This window comes from Lygodium microphyllum, chromosome 15 (genome assembly GCF_053477565.2).
Source record: "Lygodium microphyllum isolate KBCC chromosome 15, Lygodium_microphyllum_v1.1.10, whole genome shotgun sequence".
In the NCBI taxonomy this organism is placed as follows: Eukaryota; Viridiplantae; Streptophyta; class Polypodiopsida; order Schizaeales; family Lygodiaceae; genus Lygodium; species Lygodium microphyllum.
The window spans coordinates 78,469,572-78,482,921 of NC_141149.1; positions in this window are offsets into that span (position 1 = coordinate 78,469,572).

The window sequence follows — 13,350 nt, forward strand, 5'->3', positions numbered from 1 at the left end:
CTCAAAAACCATCTAACAAGCTATATACTTCCTTCCATGCTACCCATTCAATCAAGTGATTAGTGTATGGAAGAAAAATTTAGCGATCTATCTTGGTTGTAGCATTCAATTTCTTGTAATTAATACATATGTGAATTTTTACATTCTTCTTGAGGTCCATGATGATCAATGATACCTAGTGTGTGTATTGAATTTCATAGATGAATCTCAATTTTAGTAAATTTTTTATATCCTCCTTGAAATGATGAGAATATCGAGGACTCATTGGACATGAGTTGTTCCTTGATAGGCTGGGCATCATCCTTTAGAGAAATTCTATGGGTGAGAACTTCTGGGAGAATATTGTTATAAGACATGTCACGAACACAAACCATGCAGCCAAAAATAAGGAGAGGAAGACCGAGGAAGCCCAAGCCAAAAAGTGAATGGAGAACCTCATTCTTCCCAAGCAAGAAAAGTGGAGGAGAAGGCAAGCTCAGAAAAAACATGGGAGAGGACTGAAGATTTTAGCAAGGTGCTCTGGAAAATTGAAGGAGAGCACCAAATATTCTAGAAAGGTGCTCAGAAAGAATGTGGGAAAGCACCAAATATTCTAGCAAGGTGCTTTGAAGGCTCTGGCAAGGAAAGCACAGGGCGCAATGTAATTCATTTTATAAGAGCACCATGCTCCCTCCTATGAAAGTTGTAAAGTCTAAATGGACATAGGTGAAGGCATAATGCAACTAGAGGGGAATAGGGAAAGAGAACCTTGGCAAGATGCTCTGTCATGTAAAAAGGGAATGAGTGCCCAAGGGATTTAGGGCTTGTACATAAACCTAAAAAGTGAATGAGGAGCTCATTCTTTGGTGTGTGGCAAAAGTGGTCTCTTCTTCTCTCCTTCTTTCTTACTTGTGTGTGCTTGAGAGAGGGAGTGTGAGGGAGTAAGTGTGTGAGGGTGAGGGATCTTGGAGAAGAAGCTCTCCATCATCTTCTCTCTTCTCTCTTCTTCTCTTCTCTTCTCTTCTCTTCTCTTCTCTTCTCTTCTCTTCTCTTATGCACACCTATGGAGGATGGAACTTGGAGGTGGAGGCTTGAGTTTACTTGAGCTTGCATCTCGAAACGTGGAGCTACCGATTTTCTTGTGGAAGGAGGCTACTCATTTGGGTATCAAGATAAGGCCCACTACACCCCGTAGGATAGAAGGTGTATCAACTAGGTGAGAGATATCCATGTGTGCTCACTTGAAATACTTGAAGAAATAAGTGGTTTATGAGTCTTAGTGGATGAGCATGAGCTCCCACTAAATTTTGGTTCCATTGTTGAGACCAACGGATTCAAGCTTGAGTACTTGCGTGCGACTAAAGATTTATCCACCCAAGTAGGAAAATCCCAGCCTCAATGCTTTTTTGTAGCTTGACTCCACATTTGGCACCTTTGCCAAATTACTCACTATTGTCAACCTTGGGCTAGTTGACACTGATATAATCGTGCTTTCTTCTCAATGGCACCCCACTTGGGAGGAGGAAGAACATCTCTTTCGATAAAAGAATTCTTGTACAAGACCAACTAGCTCAGGAGATTCCCAACAAATAGCAATTGTAAGCTTATCAAATACTTCCTTCCTTCCCTAAGGCCACCCTTCCCCATCATCAAGAGGCTCCACCTTCTCTACAATACAATCACTCCCTTCCTCAAAAGATAGTATGTCATTCATTATGAGGTTTCTATTGTAGGAAACAAGATCATCATCATGATCAAATAAGAAAAACTTATCATTCTCCTTAAATATGTTCCAACGTGTTGTGAGACAACTTCTTTATGAGCCATCATCAAGGCCCCTATGATAATCTTAGCTAAGCAATTACTTTATTATCCATTGATTAACATGCTATGGATGAGGCTAAAGAAGAGCTCCATATTGCTAGTTGGCTCAGTGGGCCATCGCTTCTCTTGAATCATTTCTTTATCTCTGTGAACTAACGATTTGGCCCAATGCCCTAGATGCCTTGGTGAAACTTGAGTATAATCCACGTTTCTATGATTGGTGGATTTACAACCATTCATATCCTATACATAAATAAGGCAATCAATTATCACTCTATATTCTAATAATACTACTAAAAGAATAAAGACACTATATTAGGGAATTTGGCAATTTCCATGTACTTTGGGAATCCCTAATACCTTTATTATTTCACCACATGGTCAAATCATATTGTCTTACCTAAAGGTGGAGTCTACCCTGAATACTATATAAGCTACCTTCCCAAATCCCACTTTCAAATATGGATCAAGATTTAGCTATGTGGTGAAATATTTATCACTTATTTGAAATTGGGACTTAGGAAATTCCCAAGCTCTCTAATATGGTGTTTAAACCAATCCCAGCACACACGACCTACTCTCCCAGACTAGGAAGCTTGATATTATTTTGTAGGAGGCAATAATGCAATCACCAAAAGTACCTGAGACTAGACCAAGAGACTACTTCAATAGGACCCGAAATTCAAGGCCCTCAAAATGCCTTCAAAGGTCACAACCAAGTGACTGTTAATTGTGAAATAAAGATAAATGATGGCTATGCTCAAAAACTTGAATTGTGAACATTCCATTTTTCCATTTTTTTAGGGAAGATAAATTTTCATAATTTAATTTTTTATTAAAAATAGCTTATGATAAACTTCTTTTTGCTTACAGATGGCATCTATAGAAGTATTATTTCTTTTAACAATATAGATGTATTATTTCTTTTAACAACTACATAGCCTACACAAATCAAAGACCCATTCAATAAAGAGAAATTGGTTTTCTTTGCCCAATATATATAGGAGTTGAAATTGGAGATAAGCATGTAGGGAGTAGGCTACCTTAGGTTTTGAGTTCTCACTAACCTAGAGAATCTTATTGAAAAATAGCAGATGACTTGGGAACTCATAGCCAAGTATGGTCTTAAAGGCTATATCAGAGCTATTTCCACTCACATCCACTTTTTAACTTGTTTTGGATTGATCAACAATTATAAACCAGCCATTGGATCCAATAGGTTCAAATACAACATAAAAACCAACGACAAGTACAATAAGTAGGTGGCCACCTTTGAGTTCATCTTAAAGCTAGTGGAAGAGACATTGAACATCATAAGAGAATCAAGAGTACTATGGCAAGACATAGAAGATCCCCAAGTTTTTAAAAGGTGGGATGAAAGTTTAGTAATTAGAACTCATGTAACTATAGTGAAAGTAATGGCCAATGAAGGAGTCCTCTAAAGAACTATACCCTAAAAGAGTTGAGTGTGACATCATAGTTCTTCAATCACCTCTTCATCTACAACGAAACCTTGATTAACCCAATTAAGATACCTAAGTACCTCCTAAAAGACAACACCACTCACCAGACTCATAGGAAATTCAAAGTTTTCATGGATCCCACAAGTGGAGAAGGCCTTCCAGACCTTGAAGATCACTTTCACCATTGCCCCAATCCTAGTCCACCCATATCGTACAGAGCTCTTTTTCTTAGATACCAATACATCAAATTGTGTCTTAGGAGCCATCTTGTCCTAGCATGGAGATGATGGTCATATGCATCTAGTGGCATTCCACTCAAGGAAGTTCCCCCCTCCAGAGATATATTATGAGATCCATGACAAAGAAATCCTTGCCATTGGACATGCCTTTGATACTTGGCATCATCACCTAGAGGGTGTAGTCCATAAAGTTATCATCGATACAGATCACAAATAGCTGGAATACTTTATGACAACCTGCATCCTCAATCAAAGACAATCCCGTTGGAGTAAGTTCTTATCTAGGTTTGATTTTTTCATCACCTATCACCCAAGACACCAATAATGCCAATTAGATGCTTTATTAAGAAGATCCTACCTGGCACCTAAGAAGGGAGAATAATCTTTTGATCAACAACGAGCAATACTACTCAAGCCAAAGCACCTCCAACTAGCAGCCATCTTCAATTTTTGTTACGAAGATGACCCTACCTTGATCTAATTAATCCATGAAGCCCTTTTGAAGTTTGTGAGTTTTAGGAAATTAATGGAATGTTATACGATAAGGATATACTTTACATTCCTTCAAGAAAGTCGAGACTCCAAGTACTCCAACAACCTCGTGGCACCCCAGCATAGTGCAGAACACTTTAGAGTTAGTAAGACCTTGGAGCTTATTTCAAGAGATTTGTGGTGGACCTAGATGTGAAAAAAAGTTATGCAATATATAAAATCATGTGATACCTGCCAATAGGGCTAAGGTACCTTGTCACCAACCGCATGGCCTTCTGCAACCCTTGCCCATTCCAATGTGACCCTAGTCTTCTCTATCCATATATTTCATAACGAATCTTCCTAAATCAAACAAATATGACTTTATTCTTGTTGTGGTAGATAAATTCAAAAAAATGGCACATTTCATCCACCCTACCACTAAGACCATCATGGGCATAGCTACCACTAGACTCTTCCTTAGATACTCTTTCAAATTACATGGAATCCCAAATGACATCATCAGCGATCTGGGTCTGCAACTCATATCGAGTTTTTGGAAGAGCCCTTGCCACATCCTTGGAGTCACCAAGTTAAGTTATCCACGAATAAATGGTCAAATAGAATGGATAAATCAAGTCTTGTAATAATATATTTGTTGCACCATGAACTACCATTAGAATAATTGGTTTGATCTCGCATGGTAGTCAACACTCTATATGAGGTTGTGGCTACATAAGTTGGGTCATATTCCAAGGTCTTGATTGCGTGTCTCAGAGTTTTCTTATAATAATAGTGTCCATGCATTTATCAAGCAAACTCCTTTCTTTACAAACTATGGCTAGCATCCAAGGATGGATGTACATCTCTCCAATCAAGTAAAGAATCCTGCCGCCCGAGATAAAGCTCAACACCTAGCAGATAGATACCAAGAACTTAAGCAACAAATCCAAAAGGCTCAGAATCAGTACAAGCACTATGCAGACTAGCATCATCTCCAACATCCAACATACAAAGTTGGTGATAAAGTGTTGTTACTCAGGCATAACCTCTAGACAATAAGGCCCTCCAACAAGCTAGACCACCAAACATTTGGGCCCCTCACATAGTAGCCCAAATCAATCCATTTTCTTACCAACTCCAACTCCCCATATCAAGGATTGTCTTCTTAACAAAGGTTGTCTCAAGAGCACACTCAGACCTATGTGTGAGGGATCTATTTCTATTTGGTACCTTATCAATTTTTTTGTATTTACTTATTTAAAAAAACAAGCACACACACATTCACTACACCTAGGCAACAACCCCCATCCCTTTTACCATGTCACAAACCTAGGCACATCAAGAGTAGGATATTAGAAGCTTTCTTGGATGATCCCTCACCCTAAGAAAAGCACCACACCACACTCTTTCACCAATTGGGTTCTCAAGTGTGGGACAACATTCCAAGATTACTTCGAATATGAACCAGCTACCAATTGCACATATATGAGAATGCACCTGCTGCACTAGTGGTTAGATGTCCCCCTAAGGAGGTCATAAATTATAAACGAGTACTATGAAGCTCCTCAAAAACCACCAACATTAGTGATCCATACCCATCACAACACCTTCATCACGGACCATCACTTATTCCTCCTCTTTAAGTTAACTCTAGTACTATCGGTTCCTTTTACCACACCATGCATATCCCTTCTACCACACCATTTTGTCTATCCCTACCATTTTCCTCACTAGATGTCCTAGAGCCTCTCACTAGTAGCCATGCCATCTAGTTGATGAAAGTGCCATGGAATTGGCACTCATGTAGGGGGGAGGAATAAATGCTAACAAAAAGATAGCAAGATAACAATAAGAAAGACAAGAAGATTGGGCAATACAAAGAAAACCAGATCATATAAATTTTGATACAAATTTTGGAACATATCAATTATTTGTCACATATTTTGAATAACATCAATTATTTTTGTAACACTTTGTGCCATTATCTTATGAGAGTTGGGATTCCTCCCATGGAAATGATGCTTAATAGCTATAATTCTGTGTCGAGTTTATAATTCTTTTGACAAGGAAATAGCTTATTTGCATGTAAAAAAGGCCTTGACTAATAGGTAAGGGTCATAAAAGGTGTGGAATGCCTAGGGGGATGAGGAAACCATGACCCTAATATTTTTGTATTTAAATTATGAAAAAGAATAGAAAAGGCTATTCATGTGTGCACCAACTTGGTGTACTTGCCTTCTTGTTTTCATTGAGAGAGTGTGTGTAAGAGATTGAGAGTAAGAGTGAGTGAAACTCTTCATCTCCTCTTCACACTCTCCCTTAACAAACCCATGCTCCTCTCATGCATGTGGAGGTTATAGAGTGTTGAGGATCAAAAAGCACTAGAGTGGATTGTGGAGTTTGCCATCTGCAACCATTGTGACTTGATGGAGTGTCTTGCAAGCTCATTACAACTAAATCATTGTGTTCGTGGAAATGTAAGAGGCTAGGTGAGAGATAGCCATTGTAGGTCAAAGATCAAAAATTTTTAATGAATAAGAGAGTGTTTAATATTCCACCATTGAGCTCATGGGGTACAAAAATAATGGCGGAAATAGATACACACAATATTACATCTTTATCTTTTATACCTAAGCCTTGATTCACATGACTTAAGACTAAGACTAAAAATGCAACATGACAAGCCATTTGACTTGAAAGAGCTTTGTTCTAAAAACTAAGATATAGATAAAATACAATAGAAGTTCATATTGATGTGAATCCATGTCTTTAATGTCTTTATTGATCATATGCCATTAAAGTAACTCCCTGATGAAGAGAACTAGAAGTGAAGATCCAAATCTATTGACAATCTATTTGCAAGAAAAATAAGGCTAACTTAGTAAATTTTCTATAACATTTATTATAAATCTTTGATTTGCACAAAAAATATGAAGTAGATGCCATGAGGCATCTATTCAAACCATAAAAGTCCATCCTTAATGAGGCTATAGTAATTTGATTTGCTACAAAAAATTATTACAACCACCTATCCTACACAAATAATTCATGGAACCACTCTATTTTGTGAGAATTGAAGGTCTCTACAAGGATGGCTAAATATTCTTGCATGTAACCATAAGTAAGGGCATGCTAATGTTCATGGTGTTAGTGATGTCAAAACAAAGAAGCATTTTGAATCAAAAGTAGAACCATCGTAATAGTCATGATAAGCATGAAAATTATCATCCATAAAAGCATCATGCATGTTTTCATTACCATCTTGGTCAAATTGGGACATAGGGTTATTAAACTCCTCATAATGATCTTCTTTAATCTCCTCATCCTAGTGATCTACTTTAGGATTCTCTTTCTCTTTATAAACTTCTTTCATATGCTGATATAAATCTTCCTTGATTGATGTTGTATCATCTTGGAGTATATTATCTTCATAAGGCTCATGCGACTCTTCATTCTAGCCCTCCAATTCATCCTCTTCTACATCTAAATGCTCTATCATCTAGCACCCTTGCACTTGTCTTATGATACGGAGATCATTTTTCATTGCATTATAAGCATAATAATTTAGGATGCATATCCCTCATCATGTCATTAGATAGGTATCTACAGACATTATTGGATGAAGAAATAAGCACAGAGTTAGTCTGATTAAATTCACTATCGTTACACCAATAGTCCAGTAGTACTTAATTTTAAAGCATATGACATAGATAAAATGGGAGTCTTGTTATAGGTATTTGGAATAGTCTCCTCTTATGTTAACCCATTTTTATGGGGATTGAAATAGAACCTTACATCCCCTATTTTGGGTTGGAAACCATCATTATAATGAAAAACATCATTATAAAACCATTGCTCATACGAGTATTATTCCAAAGCACAATGACCACATGGATCATGCTCCCCAAAAGAATACTAATCAAGACCATGCTACCCGAAAGAATTCCAATCAAGAGCATGCTCTCCAAAAGAATAATCATCATCATCATCCTACTTGTATTCATATTGATGCCCATAAAAATATGCATAATATTCAATCCCATCTTGTTGCACATAAGGATTTCCATAGTCATCATATGCATGCTAAACATAAGGCTACCCATACTCAAGCTACCTGATATGATCATTTGCAAGATGCTACTCATATGTATATGCATGCTACTACCCATGATCGTAATCATAATCATAACCATAACCATGTTGCATATAATATGGATGTGCTTCATAATCTTCATGAAGCCGTGGAGCATTTATAGGTTGAGTCTTCCACCCTAATTCTTAAGTCCCTCCATGAATTTTGTTATTTCTTGGTCAAATTTAGAGTCCTTGTCCATCTCATTTGTAGGCTGAGTCTTCCATCCCAATTCTTAAGTGACTCCATCAATTTTGCTATTTCTTGTTCTAATTTAGAGTCTTGTCAATTTCATGCTACCTAGTTATGTCGATATGAGCTAAGTTGGGTTTATATCAGGCTTTGCATTCTATTCACAATGTCCATTCCACTAGGGTGTGATTCATAGGCTTTTTGTTTACTCTAGCACGATCAACTCCCCTAGTATCATTGTCATCCTAATGTTGGTGCTATTCTGCAACAATAACTCCCTTGCTATCACATTGTGTCACTGTTTGGTAGAGATCTTAAATTTGAAGTTCTGGCTAGTAATCATGATGCTATGTTGCATCAAATTGCCTAAAAATTTTGTGGAAATAAATGATTGCATATGGATAAGAGTTTCCAAATGTGTCTTCATGAAGTAAAACATGGGCCTCCACATGATGGACTTCAAGAATAACATGATGTACCTTAGGAAAAACTTCATATTGATATCAATGGAATCATTGAGGAGATAGTCATATCTCAAAAGTCATTAGGATCCCAACTCCATATGCACCAATTATACAAATAGCCACTAACACTATAGACAAGAGTGGGGGCTAGTATCATGTTTTTGTAATCATATCACATAATGAGTTAGGTTGTAGTGAGAAAAATAATACAATGACTCCTCACTCCTCATAGTCTATCATAGTGTGTGAGAATAGCATTGTAATGACTCCTCAGGGTCTCTCACAGTGTGCATTTGATGTTCTTTCTAGCAAAGATTTGAATTATTCACCGATTCAAGACAAAAAAATGGAATTAAATGTTGCAAGGATGGGGACCAACTGTCTGAATACTAACTCATGAAGGAAACAAAGGAGCCATAGTGTAGGCTAGTGTTTTTGTGGGTGAAGTAAATAACATAGCTTGGACTTTTGAATACTCCCCTTGGAACAACTCTACACATTTCCATGAACTTCTGTGTGTGTGTGTGTGTGTGTGTGTGTGTGTGTGTGTGTGTGTGTGTGTGTGTGTGTGTGTGTGTGTGTGTGTGTGTGTGTGTGTGTGTGTGTGTGTGTGTGTGTGTGTGTGTGTGTGTGTGTGTGTGTGTGTGTGTGTGTGTGTGTGTGTGTGTGTGTGTGTGTGTGTGTGTGTGTGTGTGTGTGTGTGTGTGTGTGTGTGTGTGTGTGTGTGTGTGTGTGTGTGTGTGTGTGTGTGTGTGTGTGTGTGTGTGTGTGTGTGTGTGTGTGTGTGTGTGTGTGTGTGTGTGTGTGTGCGTGCGTGCGTGTGTGCGTGCGTGTGTGTGCGCATGTGCGTGTGCACATGCGCATGTGCATGTGTGTGCGTATACATGTGCATGCGTGCGTGCATGCATCCATGTGTGCATGCATGTATGCAAATTTCCACAATGCAACAAAGATCAAGTCAAAGATAGAAAATGTAAAATCATCATCAAGGATACCTATTGCATTCATCACTTTAAAGCTACAGAATACTACATGTTAGCACTTCTTGATTGTGCTTACTTTTAGAGACTGGTTCTGAAGTTAATTCACACATAGTATTGGTAGGATAGGATTTGCTATGGCTTGTTAATCTGAAAAGTTCACTATTAAGTTCAGCTACCATTTGAAGTAATTGCAAACTAGAAAAGGATGAGCTTCTCTTCAAGGTTCCAATCATCTCTAGTCAAGTTTATTCCATCTCTATCTAGTTTGGTGCCCTTTTTAGATTCTCTCCAATTCTTCATAGATATTGGGGATATCATGAGGCTTTTGACTACCAAAAATTACCTAGACTACCCAAAATCCAAGGCCCTCAAGAGGCTTTGGATTGTCCTGAGGAGGCTCTAGATTGCCCAAAATTTCTTACTTACAAAGGGTCCATATGATCTCACTAATGAGCCTCACTAAATAAGGAAAAAAAAGTACTCAGTGAAAAATCAACTACCTACATTGGTATTGACTAGAGAGAATAAGGTACATACTCTACCAAAAACCTTTGGAGAAGAGCTTCCTCTTGATGCACTTCCAATCTAAATGATCTCCCCCAAAAGAGGGGAAACTTGTATGTTTCTCTACCATGTTTTATCTACCCTAAGTAGCCAAGTATTCTCAACTGTGAGCTTCATAAAAAACATTCACATCACATGTAACTCTTGCAATTTTAGCCTCTTCACCATCATCCATCATATCCTCTTCATCTTCATACCTTGCTTTAAACAAGATATCTACTGATGGGTTAGAATTCCAGATTCACACATTATATGTTATAGGCAATTCACCACAATATGTAGCAATGTCATGAGCAAAACATCTCACAATAATCCCAAGAAGGGGTAAACAATCCGTTTCCACAATCATTGGTGCTCGAGTTATTTAAATACTTACTATTGCATTTCAAGGATTTAGCCACTCCTTGTGGGTTTTCTATGAGCCATAGCCTCATATCTATAATCTTTATGTGGATGCATAGATTGTATAGGGATTGAGCTTAAGCTCTTATATGAGAAATATAATCTATAGTTCAGTTTTATTTGTCTCATAGAATTCCATTACTTCTTGTCTTCTTCTTTTAATAAATTTCTTTTCTCTATGCTTTATCTCTTCTTTCTTGAGTCCTGATGGCTTTCAATTATGCACAGCAAATACACTGACATCTTTGGTGAACCGATATGAAATGTTAAAGTAAGATACTTGCAATATGAGGGATGCTACAAGTTTAGGTTCATCATATTAAGTCAAGCAAAATTTGGGGGCCTTTACCATGTATTTGCAACAATAATAACAATAGCAACTACATTAGTCTTTTTTCAAAGCATGACTCCATTATGTCTAAAGCATTAAAAGCTATTGAGAGCTAGGTCAAATTATTTCATGGTCAAAATGTTTCCAATTATTTGAAGTCTCCTAGATGCATTGAAATTAGTTGCTAAAACTATTAACCAATAGTGAGAGTGTGAGGATCCTTGACCTATATGATGGAACGATTTTCTTTGGGGACTCTTATGTGAGAAAACAAAAATATCTCTTGGAACGTGCAATTTGGAAAAAGAGTAGGAAATGTTATGATTGTGTTTTATGTTTGAGATGGTGCATCCTAGGGTCAATCCCTAAGGTGTAGAAGAGCCATAGGAGCCATAGCAATTAACTAGGGGGTGCTCTATATGTATTAAATTGAGGTGTTAGTGATCTGTATTGTGGTATAATCCCTTTGTTAGAATTAGGATGGGAAAAATCATTGGACTAAAAATCAATACAAATGCATGATTTAGCTTGATTAGTATATAGCCTCTACATGCTCCTATGGCCCTAAGGCCATGAGGATGGTATGGTAAGCATAGGAGTAACAAGAGCTCTAAAGCCAATAACGAGCTGCCCATTTTTGGTCTGGATAGGAGAAATGGAATAGAAAGAGAGATAGAGGAAGAAAAACAAAGAGAGAAGAGAGAAAGGAGAGAGAAACAAATAGAGGAATGGAGAGATGTAGAAACAAAGATAGAGAGAGAAAGAAATAGAAGCAAAGAGGGAGGAGAAAAGAGAGATAAAGATGCAAAGGGAGAGAGGGAAGGAGAGATAAAAATAGAGAGTAAGAGAGAGAACGAGAGAGTGCAAGGATATATAAATATATATATATATATATATATATATATATAGAGAGAGAGAGAGAAGGAGAGAAAGAAAGAGAGAAACAATGAAGGAAGGGGGGATGAGAAACAAAGAGAAAGAGATGGGGAGATAGAGAAACAAAGATGTAGAGAGAAAAGGGAAGAGAAATAAATATGTGAAGGGAGAGAAGGAGAGAGAGAAGGAGAGAGAGAGAGAGAGAGAGAGAGAGGGAGAGAGAGAGAGAGAGAGAGAGAGAGAGAGGATTCAAGCAAGTGATGATTTGAGAGACAGAAGTGTATTGTCTACCACGACATAGAGAAAATGGACAATGATGAGGGCTAAATATTTGAGATTGAGAGGCATATCTCAATCAACATGTCCCATGTCTATGCACTCAATACAAGCTTGCAATTTGATGAAAATGTCGCTTGTCTATAGACCACTTGTGATGCTTTGACAAGTTTTGATAAAAAATAATCGATCAAGTAGTCTTGGACTTTGAGTTAACAATGAGAAAAGTGTGTATTATTCTTGCTTTGCAATCTAACTCTATTTGAAATATACTTCAATAATATTAAATGTATCCTAGAAATGTCTACACATGAAGGTGTTGATTTCCATCTCAAGAAATGTACCTATTATGGCCTGTAAGAAGAGTTCATGGCTATACAAAGGAAGGAGCACTCAAGGCGATACATCTATAATAGAGCACTCTGCTAGCTGCACCCTTGACATTAGAAGACATTGGGGACTATTCGAACCTTCCTCAAATGTTGGAGCCTAACATGCATGCTATGATCAATGCATTACTACTTATGGATATAGGGTCATGTGATCCATTAAGAGAGGAAATGTCCATACCATTATGCAATGGTTGCTGGGTATCTTGCTTGAGGATGCTCCTTATGCTCTTGAGTATACACACAAAGTACAAATGAAGCGATGCAAGTGTGATCAAGTTATTCATGTGCATACTACACTTCTTTGTCTTCATATATGAATAAAAATAATTATTTATTTATTTAAATATGTTTGGATTTTTTAGGCTACTAAAATGTCACATAATACCATCTTAAAGTATGATGCCCAAGTCTCGTAATGATATGCAACAAGTGTTGTGGAACCTTGACACAAATTATAACAACATTCATATATGTGTCAATGATTGTGTGCTCTTTGGAGAAAAATATAAGTCCATGGAAACATATCCAAAGTGTGGTAATCATAGATATCGCTAAGATTTGCAGGGAAAAACTATCCCTTAGAAAGTTCTCAAACACTTTTCACTTATACTATACATTTGTCACATGCTTTACACATCAACTATACTGAGTTTGACAATGTAGGATGTGCAAAATAGGTCCACATATGTAATGTTCCCGACCGCTGCATAAAGCACTCCCCCCCCTTTTTCATTTTTTTTAAAAAAATTAAATCTCTTC